This window comes from Hordeum vulgare, chromosome 2H, assembly GCF_904849725.1.
Source record: "Hordeum vulgare subsp. vulgare chromosome 2H, MorexV3_pseudomolecules_assembly, whole genome shotgun sequence".
NCBI lineage: Eukaryota > Viridiplantae > Streptophyta > Magnoliopsida > Poales > Poaceae > Hordeum > Hordeum vulgare.
In genome coordinates this window covers 630,510,606-630,528,109 of record NC_058519.1, presented here as the reverse complement: position 1 = coordinate 630,528,109, position 17,504 = coordinate 630,510,606, and the positions used below count along the sequence as shown (strand labels likewise).

Here is a 17,504-nt window from a genome sequence, read left to right as displayed (position 1 = left end):
ATTTATAAGTGACATGATATGGCCATCATCACGTGCTTCTTGATCTCCATCACCAAAGCACCGGCACGATCTTCTTGTCACCGGCGTCACACCATGATCTCCATCATCATGATCTCCATCAACGTGTCACCATCGGGGTTGTCGTGCTACTCATGCTATTACTACTAAAGCTACATCCTAGCAAAATAGTAAACGCATCTGCAAGCACAAATGTTAGTTATAAAGAAAACCCTATGGCTCCTGCCGGTTGCCGTACCATCGACGTGCAAGTCGATATTATCTATTACAACATGATCATCTCATACATCCAATATATCGCATCACATCGTTGGCCATATCACATCACAAGCATACCCTGCAAAAACAAGTTAGACGTCCTCTAATTTTGTTGTTGCATGTTTTACGTGGTGACCATGGGTATCTAGTAGGATCGCATCTTACTTACGCAAACACCACAATGGAGATATATGAGTTGCTATTTAACCTCATCCAAGGACCTCCTCGGTCAAATCCGATTCAACTAAAGTTGGAGAAACCGACACTTGCCAGTCATCTTTGAGCAACGGGGTTACTCGTAGCGATGAAACCAGTCTCTCGTAAGCGTACGAGTAATGTCGGTCCAAGCCGCTTCAATCCAACAATACCGCGGAATCAAGAAAAGACTAAGGAGCGCAGCAAAACGCACATCACCGCCCACAAAAACTTTTGTGTTCTACTCGAGAAGACATCTATGCATGAACCTAGCTCATGATGCCACTGTTGGGGAACGTCGCATGGGAAACAAAAATTTTCCTACGCACACGAAGACCTATCATGGTGATGTCCATCTACGAGAGGGGATGAGTGATCTACGTACCCTTGTAGATCGTACAGCAGAAGCGTTAGTGAACGCGGTTGATGTAGTGGAACGTCCTCACGTCCCTCGATCCGCCCCGCGAACAATCCCGCGATCAGTCCCACGATCTAGTACCGAACGGACGGCACCTCCGCGTTCAGCACACGTACAGCTCGACGATGATCTCGGCCTTCTTGATCCAGCAAGAGAGACGGAGAGGTAGAAGAGTTCTCCGGCAGCGTGACGGCGCTCCGGAGGTTGGTGATGACCTTGTCTCAGCAGGGCTCCGCCCGAGCTCCGCAAAAACGCGATCTAGAGGAAAAACCGTGGATGTATGTGGTCGGGCTGCCGTGGAAAAGTCGTCTCAAATCAGACCTAAAACCTCCGTATATATAGGTGGGAGGGAGGGGAGGAGGCAGCCTGAAAACCTAAAGGTTTGGCCGAAATTGGAGGTGGAGGAGTCCTACTCCAATCCTACTTGGAGTAGGATTCCACCTTCCCACTTGGAAACTCTTTCCACCTTGTGTTTTTTCCTTCTCAAACCTTATGGGCCTTAGTGGGAACTTATTCCTGCCCACTAGGGGCTGGTTTATCTCTTCTCATAGCCCATGAGACCCCTTGGGGCGTGACACCCCTCCCGATGGTCCCCGGCACCCCTCCCGGCACTCCCGGTACACTACCGATGAGCCCGAAACTTTTCCGGTAATGCATGAAAACCTTCCGGTAACCAAATGAGGTCATCCTATATATCAATCTTCATTTCCGGACCATTCCGGAAACCCTCGTGACGTCTGTGATCTCATCCGGGACTCCGAACAACATTCGGTAACCAACCATATAACTCAAATACGCATAAAACAACGTCGAACCTTAAGTGTGCAGACCCTGCGGGTTCGAGAACTATGTAGACATGACTCGAGAGACTCCTCGGTCAATATCCAATAGCGGGACCTGGATGCCCATATTGGATCCTACATATTCTACGAAGATCTTATCGTTTGAACCTCAGTGCCAAGGATTCATATAATCCCGTACGTCATTCCCTTTGTCCTTCGGTATGTTACTTGCCCGAGATTCGATCGTTAGTATCCGCATACCTATTTCAATCTCGTTTACCGACAAGTCTGTTTACTCGTTCCGTAATACAAGATCCCGCAACTTACATTAAGTTACATTGCTTGCAAGGCTTGTGTGTGATGTTGTATTACCGAGTGGGCCCCGAGATACCTCTCCGTCACATGGAGTGACAAATCCCAGTCTCGATCTATACTAACTCAACGAACACCTTCGGAGATACCTGTAGAGCATCTTTATAGTCACCCAGTTACGTTGCGACGTTTGATACACACAAAGCATTCCTCCGGTGTCCGTGAGTTATATGATCTCATGGTCATAGGAACAAATACTTGACACGCAGAAAACAGTAGCAACAAAATGACACGATCAACATGCTACGTCTATTAGTTTGGGTCTAGTCCATCACATGATTCTCCTAATGATGTGATCCCGTTATCAAGTGACAACACTTGCCTATGGCCAGGAAACCTTGACCATCTTTGATCAACGAGCTAGTCAACTAGAGGCTTACTAGGGACAGTGTTTTGTCTATGTATCCACACAAGTATTGTGTTTCCAATCAATACAATTATAGCATGGATAATAAACGATTATCATGAACTAAGAAATATAATAATAACTAATTTATTATTGCCTCTAGGGCATATTTCCAACACAATGGTGTTGTGGGCCTTCTTGGGAGTGACATTCAGGATGGCTCCCCTCGCTTCCCATGCCCTATGCGCCCAAGTGAAATCACAAGTTCTCGGTGAGTGGGTGGCGGTGGCGCTATGGTGTCTTACTTCCTTGCATGCATTGTCTTGCACGCTAGTAGGGAGGGAGGGGGGGTGCGCTAGAATCTCGGTTGGGCTACTCCGAGGGAAACCCTAAATCTTGACCTCCTGGATTCGATGACGTTGCCTTTGATGTCGTTCTCCTTCTGGGGCATCGCTTTAAACAAGGTGCTGGCTGAAGGTATAAAGAAGTTGAGCGGTGTTGTATCTACCGCGTCGACAACGGATGATCTCGGCACCGGCGTCTAGACGATGAACGCGTGTTGATGAACCCGCACAGGATGATGGCATCGATGACAAAATGGCCTGACAAGATGAATGTGTTGATGGTCCTCAAGGTAGGACGACGGAAGATGGCGGCAGCGCATCCATAATATGTGCATGTGATGCTTGTTGTGCTCTCAGCCCGATGCGGGATAGTTACGTGAGGCTATCAGATTAGATATTGTGCGTTTATATGGTTCGGGCATATTATTAAAATAATAGGTATTGCGATCTTGCTTGCCAGATACCCTTCCGTTCCTAAATATAAGACCTTGTAGAGATTACACTATAAACTACTTACGGAGCAAAATGAGTGAACCTATACTCTAAAATATGTCTATATACATCCGTATATAGTCCATAGTGTAATCTCTAAAAGGTCTTATATTTAGGAACGGAGGGAGTAGATGACTTTGTGCTGAATTTTAGAGGTAATAGCATCCCAGATCCTAAAACTTGCATCAGATGTGATGATTTGAGCCTACAACTCGCAAAATGACCCTACCCAGTCCCACAACTTGTAAATCATGTGCATACCCAGTCCATAGCCAATAGCTCGCCAACTGGACAGGAAGGCGGGTCAGCTTTGATCATTTTGCACATAGCCCCGCGTTTAACATTAATTAATATAGCTCCAGGCAGTATAGCAAGTCAACACACCCACAGCAAATTTAACTCTACCTACACGCTCATGCTGCATGCGTCCATACGTGCGTGCTGCATGCGTCCATATGTGCGCTAACCAAGAACACATCTAAGCTAGCTAAGTCAAAGCCCCTCTCTCTCTCCCAGGCCAGAGCGCATGGGGGCCGCATGGCGGCCAGCTCCTCGGCGCCGACGAGCAGGACAACACCTTCGGGTGGGACAACAAGCACGCCGGCGCGAGGATCCTGCTCTCCAAGTCCTTCCTGGTGCAGAAGGTGGGCGCGCTGCAGGAGTACAAGGCCCACGCCGACAGCTTCATCTACTCCATGGTGCCCGGCACCCCCACCGACCAGACGACCTACACCCGCGGCGGCCTCCTCTTCAAGCTCAGCGACAGCAACATGCAGTACGTCACCTCCAACTCCTTCCTCCTGCTCACCTACGCCAAGTACCTCGTCTCCGCCAAGAAGACCGTCTCCTGCGGCGGCGTCGCGGTCACCCCGCAGCGCCTCCGCGCCATTGCCAGCTGGCGTGAGGTCCGTCGGCTTCTTGCTTGTTCTTCTCTACCTGTCTACCATCGTCGTCGGTTTCTTGCTTCTCCTTCTCTACCATCGTCGTCGGCGTCGTCAACGGAAGAGTACATTAGATCATCATGTTGTTTGTTTCTCCTTGCTGCAGGTTGACTACTTGCTGGGGAGCAACCCGATGGGCATGTCGTACATGGTGGGGTACGGCGCCAAGTACCCGAAGAAGCTGCACCACTGGGCCTCCTCGCTGCCATCCGTCGTGGTGCACCCGGGATAGATCGGGTGCTCGCAGGGGTTCACCGGCCTCTACTCCGGCGCGGCCAACCCGAACGTGCACGTCGGCACCGTCGTGAGCGGCCCGAACCAGAACGACCAGTTCCCCGATTGACCAGCGCAGCGACTACGAGCTCTCGGAGCCGGCCACCTACATCAACGCGCCGCTCGTCGGGGCGCTCGCCTACCTCGCCCACTCCTCGGGTCAGCTCTAAAAAATCCAGGGATGCGCCGCACTGTCGGTCCCAAGATTGTTCGTTGCCTTGATTGTTCTGGCGATCTAATTGATTGTTGTGATCCGGAGACCCCAGTGCAAGGGTCTTGATTATTTATCCATCCTAGTACTACTTACTGCTCTAGGTGTTAGGGCGATGCATATTTGTCATGCACGTTCGGCTAGTTTGATGATATCATTATATTTTCTGCTCAGTCTTTTTTCCATACAAAATAAGGCATTGTTCCATCTATATCTCAATCTCCTTTGTCGAATCAGATTGGAATACAGATAAAGAAACGACAATCTTATATAGATGAACAGAGTAAATGATTGCAAGCAACCCAACTAGCTTAATAAATCGGCACATCTAGAGCAACTCCGTCATTATATGCAAACAAGTAGGAACATCAAATCTTGACAATTTCCCCAACCCCCATTAGTAAGTAGATTTCATGACTAGTTAAATAGAAAGCAAAACTATAATGTTTTGTGAAATATTGTGTTGGAGAGACAAAAAGAGATTTAGTAGCGCGGGTCAAATTTTTGAATTATTTTTCTCAATATTCACTGATGTTTGACCACACTTAAATATAATTTTAGCCGATTAACAACAAGGGTCAGATTTAGTAGCATTTGATCTTTTGATGGCATGATTTCTTTCACAGCATGGTCGCATTGACAGTGTTGTAAATCAGTAGATTCTCGATTAACGGGTAGAAGAATACCTAAATTATCAGCCGACGAGCTCTTCCACAGCCGCCCTGCTTCCAAATCGACTAAAATTGGGGGATTTTAGCATTCTCTTAGAGAAGATGAATTATGTTGTGTGGTTAGCCAATGATTAACGACTAGATAATAAGTTCAGTTCATCACCTGATTAGCGGATTAATTCCATATGTGAACATATGTGAACTTATTGTTCACGCATGTATATCGTGTTGGATAGCTAGAAGTACTTTATTTCTTCTGCTGAAATTTATTTGTAGGTCAAACTTTCGCCTCATGCCATCCTCCTCGGGGCCCTCCATGTTCCGCTCCCAGGCCACAACCTCCTCTCCATTCTATATGGGCGGCGGCGCCGCCCAGGAATTTGCGGAAGATGACGTCCACCGTTTCCATGGCAACCAAGGCTCTCTCCTCCAGGGAAAGTCTTCCGCGGCCTTATGCAACTTCCGGACCAGCACCAGGGAGGCGGCGGTGGTAACGGCGATAACAACCTATCGAACCTTGGCTTCTTCTCAGGAAATGGCAATGGGGGCGGCCAGGACTCGCGCCTGGTCTTCCAGAACAAGTACAACGGCAACGCCGGAAATGGAAACAGCAGCAATGGAAATGGAGAGAATGGCGGCATGGTCGCGTCCGGCAGCGTCCTGGGAGGCGGTGGCGGGGGCTTCCCTTCGCTGTACAGCTCGTCTGAGCAGGGCGCGGGGCTCCCGCAGATGTCCGCGACTGCGCTGCTGCAGAAGGCCGCGCAGATGGGCGCGACGACGAGCAGCCATAATGCTGGCGCCGGCAGCGCCGGGCTGCTCCATGGCCCGGGTATGAGGGGCGACAGCGGGGAAGGCGAGTCGTTGGCCGCGGCAGCGGCGGCGAGTGAGAGGCAGTCGTTCCATGACCTCATCATGAACTCTCTGGGTAGCGGAAGCGGCGCCAGTGCTACAAGCCTACAACCGGCAGCCGGCCCGGGCCGTTCGGCAGCGGCGGGGCCTCGTGCACGACGACAAGCTGAGCACTCGGGACTTCCTCGGCGTCGGCCCTGGCGGCGTGGAGCAAGCCGGCATGGGTCGGCCCAGGCGGCACAGCGGCGGCGCCGGGCTCCATATGCGCTAGCTTAGATGTGTTCTTGGTTAGCGCACGTATGGACGCATGCAGCATGAGCGTGTAGGTAGAGTTAAATTTGCTGTGGGTGTGTTGATTGGCTATACTGCCTTGGAGCTATTTTAATTAATGTTAAACGCAGGGTGCTATGTGCAAAACGATAAGAGCTGACCCGCCTGGTCCCACCCTGTCCAGTTGGCGAGCTTCGATTGGCTGTGGACTGGGTATGCACATGAGTTATAAGTTATGGGAGTGGGTAGGGTCATTTTACAAGCTATAGGATCAAATCATCACATCTAGTGCAAGTTCTAGTATCTGGGTGCTATTACCTTTGAATTTTAATAAGAAGATGTATACATACGGATCGATGGAGAGATCGGGTTAGAGCAGAGCAGCCCCGTATGATGCCGACACGAGGCTCGATCTACGGCTCTACCAGACCAGACACCGGCAGGCAATAGAAAGAGGTGGTGAGCAGAACCACGGATGCTGGGTACCGGTGGTTTCCCCCCATAGATTGGACGGTTGCTCCAAAAAAGTTTGGTTTTTATTTCTTGATTGATGTGACATGCAAATCATGATCCAATTTCCGCTTAAGGTCATGAAAGGTCACATTATACGTCGCAAATATCGTACGGCCTCCTTGAAGACTTTCCAAAAGCAACGCACGGCAAGTTGCATATTTTTGGCGTTTGGCACGAGGTGGCGAGGTGCCCACAGGCCACAGCTACTCTAATGAATGCCTAAATTCGTGTTACGTTGAACCGGAACGCCTACTTGCTTGCATAGGATGCCAGCAACTTTGCGCAGAGGATCCCCTCAAAAAGGAAAAGAAAAAGAACTTTGCGCAGAGGACAAATGAATAGTTTAGCCGACATGGGCAAAGAGATAGAGAGGTCTTTTCATTTTTTGCGGGTGAGATGAAGGGAAGTCGGGGACATGGAGTTTTTCTGCCGAGCTCACATACTCGTTCATGAACAGTATAATAAAAATAATAAAATTTCAAAAAGTTTCGAGTTTTTTTGGTAAACTTCAAGGAATGTATTGCACGCTTGCAAAATTTCAGCTCGAAATAACATTTATGAAAGTCATGAAAAAAAAAACAAAATTAACACTCCAAAAATACTAGTTTTGAATACATTTTGAACCGTTGATTTTGTTTTTTTTTCGCCGTGACTTTCATGAATGTTATTTCGTCCTGAATTTTGATACACATGTAAAACATTGGTCAAAGTTTACAATAAAAATTTAAATTTTTTTAGACTTTTTTACTTTTTTATTTTATTTTATAGTTCACGAGGGAGCATTTGAGCTCGGAAGTAGAATAGGACTTTCGAGAAGTCGGAGATTTTCATATGAGGTTTCATTTGAGGTGGGTCCCTGCTTGCGAGCAAGGTTTAAATTTAGATAACAAAAAGAAATCACAGCTTGCCGAAATATCCAAAATTTTAGGAAATTTGAAGATTGCTTCGGCACTATATCAAAGAAGTCTTAGTTAATTTAAGTGTTCTTTTTACCAAAAAATCATTTTGTTTTAAATTTCATTTTGAATTAACCTAAAGTTCGAGGCACAATTTTTGATACAGACCAAAATTACTGAATTTTGGAAATTTCGTCACAATTTTGAAACTTGTTCGAGTGAATATAGAAATTTATTGCACGAATAAAGTTCAAAAATTACATCGCTTATAGTATTCTCTATAGAGTTAACAACATCCTAATGATCTATAACTCCATGCCCCTAGTTTTAAAGAGCCCACTTATAATTAAGGTCTCTAATTGAAATTGAGTCATTCAATTTTGACTCGGTTAACAATTTCTCAAAGCTCTATCTTTCAGATATTTTACACAAAATACCATGCTTCCTAATTTTTAAGGCCTCACAATTGATTGTTGTGTTTGATTTAGAGTTGAGTCACCCGATTTTGACTGGGTCAACAATTTCTCAAGGAGATCTTCCATATAATTTTTTAATTCCCTAATTTTGGAACTCTTTAATGCAATTGCGGTATTCAATTTTGGATTTGATGAATGATTTTGACCGAGTCAATGGTTTTCCAAACCAATCAGCAGCAATCGGTCTGTAAAAACAAATCAATTCCGCGCACCCTCTCACCAGCTAGAAAAAGGAGGCGCCACCAAGTAGTATACACTATACTCCCTAATTTTTAAGCTCCCTCAATAAATTGAGGTCTCTAATTTGGAATTCAGTCATCTAATTTTGGCCGAGTCAACAATTTTAGAACAAGCTCTCTCATTTAATTTTTTAATACACTATGCTTCCTAATTTTTGAACCCTCCCATTCGATTGAGGTATACAATTTTTAATGCCTTGATGTTGACTTGATCAATCTTTGGTTGTGGCTATGAAATTCGCAACTTCATTAAGATCCATAATTTTAAAAACCCCTCATTCATAGAGGTCTTCAATTTGGATTGGACACACAATTGATTGGGTCATTGACTTGGCTTCATGGTAGATCTCACAATGAATGGTTCCTTAGTTAAGGTCCTGGGTGGTGTGGGCCATCGTTGAAAAAGGAAGTGCCGCCTGTGACATGTTTAGCACCAACATATGTATTAATTAAGAGATGTCCTCCAATCGCACAACCAAAAAGACTCATCCAAACACCACAATAAAAAAGAAAATTGATACACTCACGGAAGATTCACTATGGATTGGTCATATCAAACACTCTTCCAGCAATCACTTCCGTGTTTTTCACCGTTGGGCCACTCTTCCCCGAATTTCCAATTATAAATTGACACATCTGGTCGTAACCTTGATTATGTAAAGTCTGTCAATAGGTGTAGCATCTCCAATAAAAAAACACTCCATTGTTTCTCCGACACGCTAAACCAACTACCATGTAAATATTTTTGACAACTTAAAAAAAAGTAACAATGTAAAAATAAACATATGTATAACCCCATGAACATAAGTAGCGAAACAAAGCGCGCACTGCCCTTGTAATTTAGAATAAGCACAAATACGATGCCGCTTGCTAGAAGGATCAACCGCAATTAAAACATAATTTTGTTTTGACTATATAAACTTCAAATTTTAACAAAGATCAAGTACAATGATAGGTTGGTGGGAATTACAAATGCATCCACATTGTACTGCATCTGGCAACAAACTATTGCAAAATAAACATGTTAAATCATGTGAAATCTTTGTTGGGTTTAGTATATAGAATGAAATGCAAAATGAAATAGCATTAGACCAAGATCATGAAACCTTCGATTTTTTAGGTTGGAAAAAAATAGTCTTGTTCCATGGAAATTTATAATCATATCATGACTTGAGTATTTACATATGTATGTTTATTCTACTCCTTTTATCATTTGGAAAATGTTATTTCACACACCCACGACCACCTTATTTTTTAGGTATACCTCTCAACCATCTACTCTTTTTAGTACGTGTTTGGTATTGTAGTAGTTTGTGATAACCATGTCTTCCCAAATAACATTTCATTATTTGACTGCTTTGTGAACCAACTTTTGATTCAAATCCGGTTTGTTCTCCAACGACCCTAGCATGTCCCTCAAACTAAACACATCCATAGTGTATGTTGGTGAGGGATAAGAAATGCAATCTAGTTCCCTATCCGTTCACTAGCGCCACCGACGGTTCCTTTCCATCCAACAACCGGTGAGGAATATCAACATGTGTGTGTTTGCACATATAGGGCTTTATTCCTGATTGCACGGTTGAGATGGGGCAGACGGAACTCCATCCAAATAATTGATTTCGGGCTTGATCCCCTTCCCGACAAGGCCTCAAGTGGCGGTGGCGAGGAGATGAAGGCTTGGTCACCTCTCGTATTCATCAACCAGTTGAGGCGAGTGTCTTCTGGTGTGGCCGTTTTACTATAGGACGCGGCCGTGTTGTGGACCTCTTGCCCCACGTGTCTGTCTCCCATGTGGTATTAAGTGCTCTGTCCATGTCGCAAAGGTTGTGTGGCTTGCACAGGGGTGGCTTTTCCCCGGAATGGAGATGCCCAACGTGCTATAATGGCGTCGGTGACGTATGTTGTTCGACTCGGGATGAAGGTGTTGCATTATCTGAAACAAACGAGGGGGGTATGTCTCGTCTTCAGCGAGGGGGGGGGGGGGATAGGAACCCTCGGTGAAGGGGAGCCAGAGATGGGCCAGCCCAGGAGCGCAGGAGGCAGCGACCTCCTTTTTATTTTATTTGTATGTTCTATGTTTTTCCTTTAAGTTTTCAATTTTGTTTATACTTTAAATTACAAAAAACACTCTATAAAACATTCGTAAAATGTTGACCAATCATTTAAAAAATGTTAAATGTGTATAGAAAAAATGTTTACCGTGTATATGAAAAATGTATTACAAATTTGTATAAACTTTGATCATGCATTAAAAAAATGTTAATAAAGCATTTTTTTTGAACAAGTATTTGAGAAATGCTGATTAAGTATTTTAAAATATTGATTAAATATTTGAAAAAAGTAAAATCTATATCTATATCTATACCTACCAATAAAAAAAATAGGTATTCTTAATCCGTCATCATAATTGATAGAAAGACCCTTTACTCTTTATAAAAATTAACCTGCAGTTCAATATTAAATCTGTCCCAAATCATGGTAAAAATAGCTAGCAGACTTGGGATCGAATTTGTTAGAAATTAATTAGTAGATTAATCCAAGGGATGTATCCAACCCCAAACAGTCGTGTCTCCTCTCTCTCTCTATTGCCAACATGCACCTGTTCTCGAGGGATGCCTCCGAACATACACCTCTTCTTCGCACCTCTTCCAGATCTATATATACTTGAGAATCAATAGAAACGGAACTAACCATCCATTCACTTTCATTCAATTTTGTATTACTTTAACACGTTATCTCCATCTGAACGATTTCGAGATCAAGAAGAACACACACAAAAAACAGGCAAAAGTAAGAAGAAAACGAGTCGCCCATGGCTCTGGATGCGGCCTTTAGCGCCGCAGGACGCAGCCGCCTGCGCCGCGTTCCTCGCTAGGCCGCCGCCCCGCGCCGCGCCGCGCCCGTGCCAGGACGTGGCTGCATTCGCTCGCGCTCGGCCGCGCCCGCTCACGCCAAGCCGTGGTCAGTCCCGCCCGCCCCTGCCATGGCCTCGCTGCCCGCGCTTGGTCGTGGTCGCGCAGGACCACGCCAGGCCGCGCCACGCCGAGCCGCCCTCGTGTGCGCCTGCTCTGCGCCAGGCCGCTGCCTGGCCGCGGTCGCGCTCATCCGCTTTGCGCCAGGCCGTCGCCGGGCCGTGTGCCGCGCTCCCCGCCCGGCCTTCTCTGTGGTTCCTCCTTAGAGGAAGACGAGGGAGCGCCTGGTCCCTCCTCACCCCATTTCCCCAATCTCCTCCCTGCTAGCGTTATCCACCATGACGTCGGCGTCGCGCGCGCTCCTCCTCTCCAGGGCCTCGCCCCTCCACGCCACCGCCTCCCGCTTCCTCCGCCCGCTCGCCGCCGCGGGGAGCCTCCTCCTGGCCGCGCTGGTCCCGTCCCCCGCCGCGGCGCCCTGGGCGGCGGCGAGGCGATTCGCGACGCAGTCCGCCAACTCGTCGATGTGGGACTCGTCCCCGAACTAGAGCAACCGCCAGCCCAAGGAGACGATCCTCCTCGACGGCTACGACTTCGAGCACTGGCTTGTCGTCATGGAGCCGCCCCCAGGCAACGACGCCCTCAGGCGCGGGCGCGCGGCGCGGAAGCCAGCGGCTGCAGCACCCTCTGGTGTGCAGCAGAGGCGCCCTTTGGGGCGGATCGCTGCAGCGGACTTCCATGGCTGCTCACCATGGCGCTGAGAATGCGTACCAACACAGGAGAGACAAGGGATCTTATCCCTTGTGGACTTTTTGCAATATAGTCTCCTTTTATCTATATTATTTATCTTAGTCCCTCAGGCTTATTTCAGCACATAGGATACTAGGTTAACTCTTTGATCTTTGTGTTTAAGCCCGCATGCTTACTATTTGCAATAATTTAGCCATCTAGTTATTACTACTTGCGTTCTAAGAAGTATATGTGGGAGAACCTTAGTTCACCGTAAATTACATATAACATAATTATATGTTATTTTGCAATGGGTAAAATTGCCATTTGAAGACCTCATGTCTTCATATATTTGCGTATTTGCGTAAGTATATAATTAACTTTTATAAGTATATGTATTACCGCAATAATATTATTGCAAAAGAATGTTTTGCTTACATTCCAGATCATATTCATTTGGAATTTAAGGCATCTTTTGTCTCTACTCCCTAGCATTACATGCAATTTGTGATAACCACTACGATTTTGCAATAGAAATAAATTTTCTTGCAAACTTAATGAAGTTCTAATAAGAATTATAAAGTGTCATACTTAATATGACTAGCCCAAATTTTATTTGTGAATCACAAGGTATTGTTGGCATCTACTGCACCCTTTGCAGATTATCCATCATTACTGTAAGGTCTACATCTGGTCAAATTTTACAAGATGATTACCTTCAAAGTGCTCTTCCAAATATTAATATTAGATGTGACTACCTCAAAAAAATAAAAATCATAAGGTAATATTGGCATCTACTACAAAATTTTGCAGACTATCCATCATTACTGCAAAGTCTACATCATGTCATTCTCACAGATGACTACCTTCATAGTGATTTTCTTAAAAATAGATAACATAAAGTAATAGAATTATGAACATCTACTGACAATAGTCAGACTATGTTTTCTATTACTGCGAGATCTACACCATATTGGTGATTATGTTCAAAGTGTTATCCTATATAAATTGAGGTCTACACATATGGCTATAAGGCATCAACCGTACTATAATTTGCTCATTCGAAGCATTCATTATTGTTGTTCACTAAAATATTTTACTCTCATAGTAAATATTGTTCTTGCACATTTTGCGTGAATATGTCATAGGAAACCATGAAAATATTTGCATATGCATGTGATTACCTTCTATTACATTCGTAAAAAGCATGGCAATGGAGCCTACGTCACTATTTCTAATTATAATGTCATCCATCCATTAAGATGGATACCATAATTTATAATGGGTGTCTCAAACACTATTGCAAGATCCACATCACATTGTGGTTGTTATTTTCATAGTGACTAAGCAATGTTAAAATTGCAAAGTCTATGTTTTGGTCGTGACTCTAAAGTCACACTTTTTCTCATGAATGAAGCCCAAAACATTAGCAACAATTTCATCGCATGCACTATATTGAAGGTTTACACCCCATGTCCACCAAGCATCACCTTGGTGGATTTTGCTCAACAAGATCATTTCAACTATATGTTTTATTTTACTCTAAGAAGTAAATTAAACAATGCATGATCATTTCATGTAACACATGGCTATTCTATTGATGCACATATGCATTTTATATGTCACCAACTTCACTTGGTTATCAAAATAAGTACATAATGGATGAATATTTATTCACCTTGAATATTTCCCTTAAGAGAAACATGTTGCCATGAGCACATCACAAATAATCACCAATTCGTTTCTGAAGACCTCAAGTCTATCACAACTCACATTTTTGTCACTCAATCAACTTTAAGTTGAGATCTCATGATCAAATATTTTCATCCGAAGATCCAGTTGAAAAGCCCTCAATACACTTTACATCTTCTTATGATAGTCCTACCATTTTCATGATGAAGAAACATGGTATTTCATAAAATCATCCGATTCACCCAACGGGTGCTATTCCATTATTTGAAATTCTTGCTAGTATTGTGAATAATAATCAAGTCATTGGTCACAAAATAAAACCATGATGTATTCAAGGTAAAGTGGAGGCTAAAATACAACCGAAGATGGAATTATTTCTAAATAGGGAATATATCATTTTCCAACGATCAACGACAACTCTCAAGTTTGTCAAATGTGTGGTTATTTAAACATCGTACCTATGATTACCAAACTCTCAAACATATGGTCAAATCACACAAAAAATTTATTAAAAAGGCAAAGAAGTCATTGGTATAAATTTGAAAAATTGCAAACTTATAACTCAAAACTATTCTGGTAAATGATTGTTTTCAAATCTTCCTCAGAAGGAGAACCAAAAATCTAGTGCGAGAAAAGGTTGGTCAATTCCTTTGCACACAAGATATGTTTGCATATATAAAAAAGTCACTACTACTGGAGACCTCATGTAATCTCCTGATTATTCCCAAAATATCATTAGCCTATACTTGTATTATTACATGTAGGGTGATGTACAATATCCTATTTTTCGGGCATGATATTTGATAAATTTTGAATGTATGAATCAATTCATACTCAATATTGTTGCGTACAAAATAATTTTCTAAGTATTAATAAATTAAATATTAAGCTTAATAGCCTTAACCATCCTCGTTTGGGGATGATTAGAAAATTATTGACAATTCTATTGGTCACAACTTAACAAGTTGCAAAATTTCCCAAATCATCAGATTTTATGTGCACCACATGTGCCATAGGGGAAAATAATTTAAAGGAACTCTCACCTTACAACTCTAAATGGGCCAACTCATTCTTCCTTGAACACATCGAGAAGATATGTTGATTACTTAACAATTATGTGGTATTATATAGATACTTCATGGTACTCATGGAAACATTTATAAAATGATTTCCAGTGTGTCTCTTGTCACACAAACCATGAATGATATAACTAAATTAGTTGCTCAAAATCTCAAAGTAAGAGCATGTTATCCTAAACAAGGGATAAATCCATTCGAATGGACAACTTCGTTGAACTCATTTCACAAGCAATGTCTAATTATACATAATACTTTATATACATACACATAATGGTTTAGTTCAAAATCTTATCAAAGATAATGAAATTAATAATATGACCAAACTTATAGAATGTAATTTACTAGGCTCATGCTAGACAAATACGGTATTACACACCGTAAGTATGATATAAATCATACCAATTGCATAGCATACTACTTTCCCCTTGTAGTAATTACGTGGAAATCAACAAAGTATTTCCTATCTGCGATAGTTCGGTTACATACCGATATCACCACTCCAGAATACATCAATGGGCTCTCACAGAAAATTAGGGATCTATATGAGGAATAAAAAATATATTCGTCAATCAAAATTATTCATAGCATGTATGCTGATTGCACCAGCAATAAGGACATTTTTGGCATTATGGGAGATAGGTACCACAAAGAATGTCAAGAAATAAATTAGAAATATTATTCACATTCAGTCCTTATATCCACGTACTCAAAGAATCTGAACAAAAGTTTAGAATCACATATTTGCAACACATTGCAAATCTGCCACATACATTTACTCATGACAAAGGTGTCACTCAGATTTATATTCCTGTAGTAAAGTGTCAAAAAGAGTGGAGGTACCTGAAAACCACTCTTCTCCCCAAATGAGAGAAAGAGGGGGAGAAATCGGACCACATGAGATATAATCTCGCATATGCTTCCGCGGAAACAGAGGAAATCAAATCATCAACCAGTAAATGTAATTCAACATCAAGTTGAAAGACACCTCACTGGATGCTCATCATCCAAAGCCCGACATAAATGTGCACAAATGTTTTCATGTCGGGACATCGAAACACCTTGACTCCATTATTGTAGGAAATCACAAGGATTTAAAAGGAATAAATACATTTCCACAAATTTCATTGATTCCTCCAGAATCATATAGCATAAGTCTACATTTGTCGACATATATTTCTTCTGAAAATTGCTAAAACCTTTTGGTCCCTAAACAAAAATCCATGGTAGAGTGCCTCTTGTACTCATATTGGTTCACATAAAAGGAAGGAAGTAATGAAGAATAACACTCGCTCATCAAAGAGTGGTATTTACCATAGTAATACCTACTCCTCATAAGTATCTTCCATATGGAATACTAAAAACTTCTCATTCATAGACAAAGTCAATGAGGTGGTGAAAAAGCGAGGCTTGTAGCAAAAGGGTTCACGCAGAGACCCGACATCAAATTATGATGTAACATACACTCCTGGTATGAGTGGAATTAAGTTTTGATAATAAATACCATTGGCAGTACAGATAATATTATCCATGCAGTGAATGGATGCAGTGACTACATACTCATATGAGTCACTTATTTCGGAAATCTATATTAAAGTCCCTGAAGGGCTTCATTTCCGAATCCAAAAATAAATTGCAACATGTATATGGTACTACCGACTAGACGAGTTCCTTCTTCAGAGGATTACTCAAAGGATGATGATTGTTTATGTGTTAATAAATGAATACCAAAATTTTATTTCCTTACATCACCTCAGTGTATATGATGATGTCATCATCAATGTCTCTACAAGACCTAAACATACATAAAATCATCTCAAGACAGAAAATTTGGATTCAACCAAATTTAGCTTAAGTTTACAACTTGAGCATTCTATCAAGAATACATATCAGTCTACATATATCCAAACATATACGAGAAGTTCAATTTGGATATATCATATCAACAAAAGACATGTATGGTCATACTACCTTTGATAAGGTACAAACTATTCATACCTAGGGGTGATAATGAAGTGATACTAGGACCTGAAGTTCTATATCTCACTAATACCAAAGCACTCATATACTTGCAAACTAAATCAGGCCTGACACTATATTTGCTATCTTTATTCGGAGTGCAACCTCAAACAAAAGGCATATGGTTGATATAAGTACTATCATCTTATATCTGAAGATTACAGTAAATCTTGAATATTTCCATGAGGAAATAGAAGATATGACCATGATATGATGTAATGATATTGGCTCTTTATTTGACCCGAACGACGCCATATCAATGACTGAATTTGCTAGAATAACCTTCACATGAAAGTCATATAAATGGATTTTAATGGTTATTTCCACTTATCATTCTGACATAATTGCTTTATCCTAAAGCATTGCAAAATATGTATGGCTCGGCAGAATGATTAACCACACGCAAAATCGTGTGGTTGAGATTCATCAGAATCACATAACTTGATTTATCAAGATACTTCCACTTGTGTTACTCAATACCTACAGGTTATATGAAGAGCAATATCATAAAT

At 42.6% G+C, this 17,504-nt stretch overlaps 3 pseudogenes; all 3 read left to right on the top strand.

Annotated features, from left to right (window-relative positions):
* The first annotated feature begins 2,802 nt into the window (after window positions 1–2,802).
* LOC123428845 lies at window positions 2,803–4,663 on the top strand (annotated as a pseudogene).
* Window positions 4,664–5,613: 950 nt separating this feature from the next.
* Window positions 5,614–6,441, top strand: LOC123428843 (annotated as a pseudogene).
* Window positions 6,442–11,518: 5,077 nt separating this feature from the next.
* LOC123430992 lies at window positions 11,519–12,433 on the top strand (annotated as a pseudogene).
* The last annotated feature ends 5,071 nt before the right edge of the window (window positions 12,434–17,504 follow it).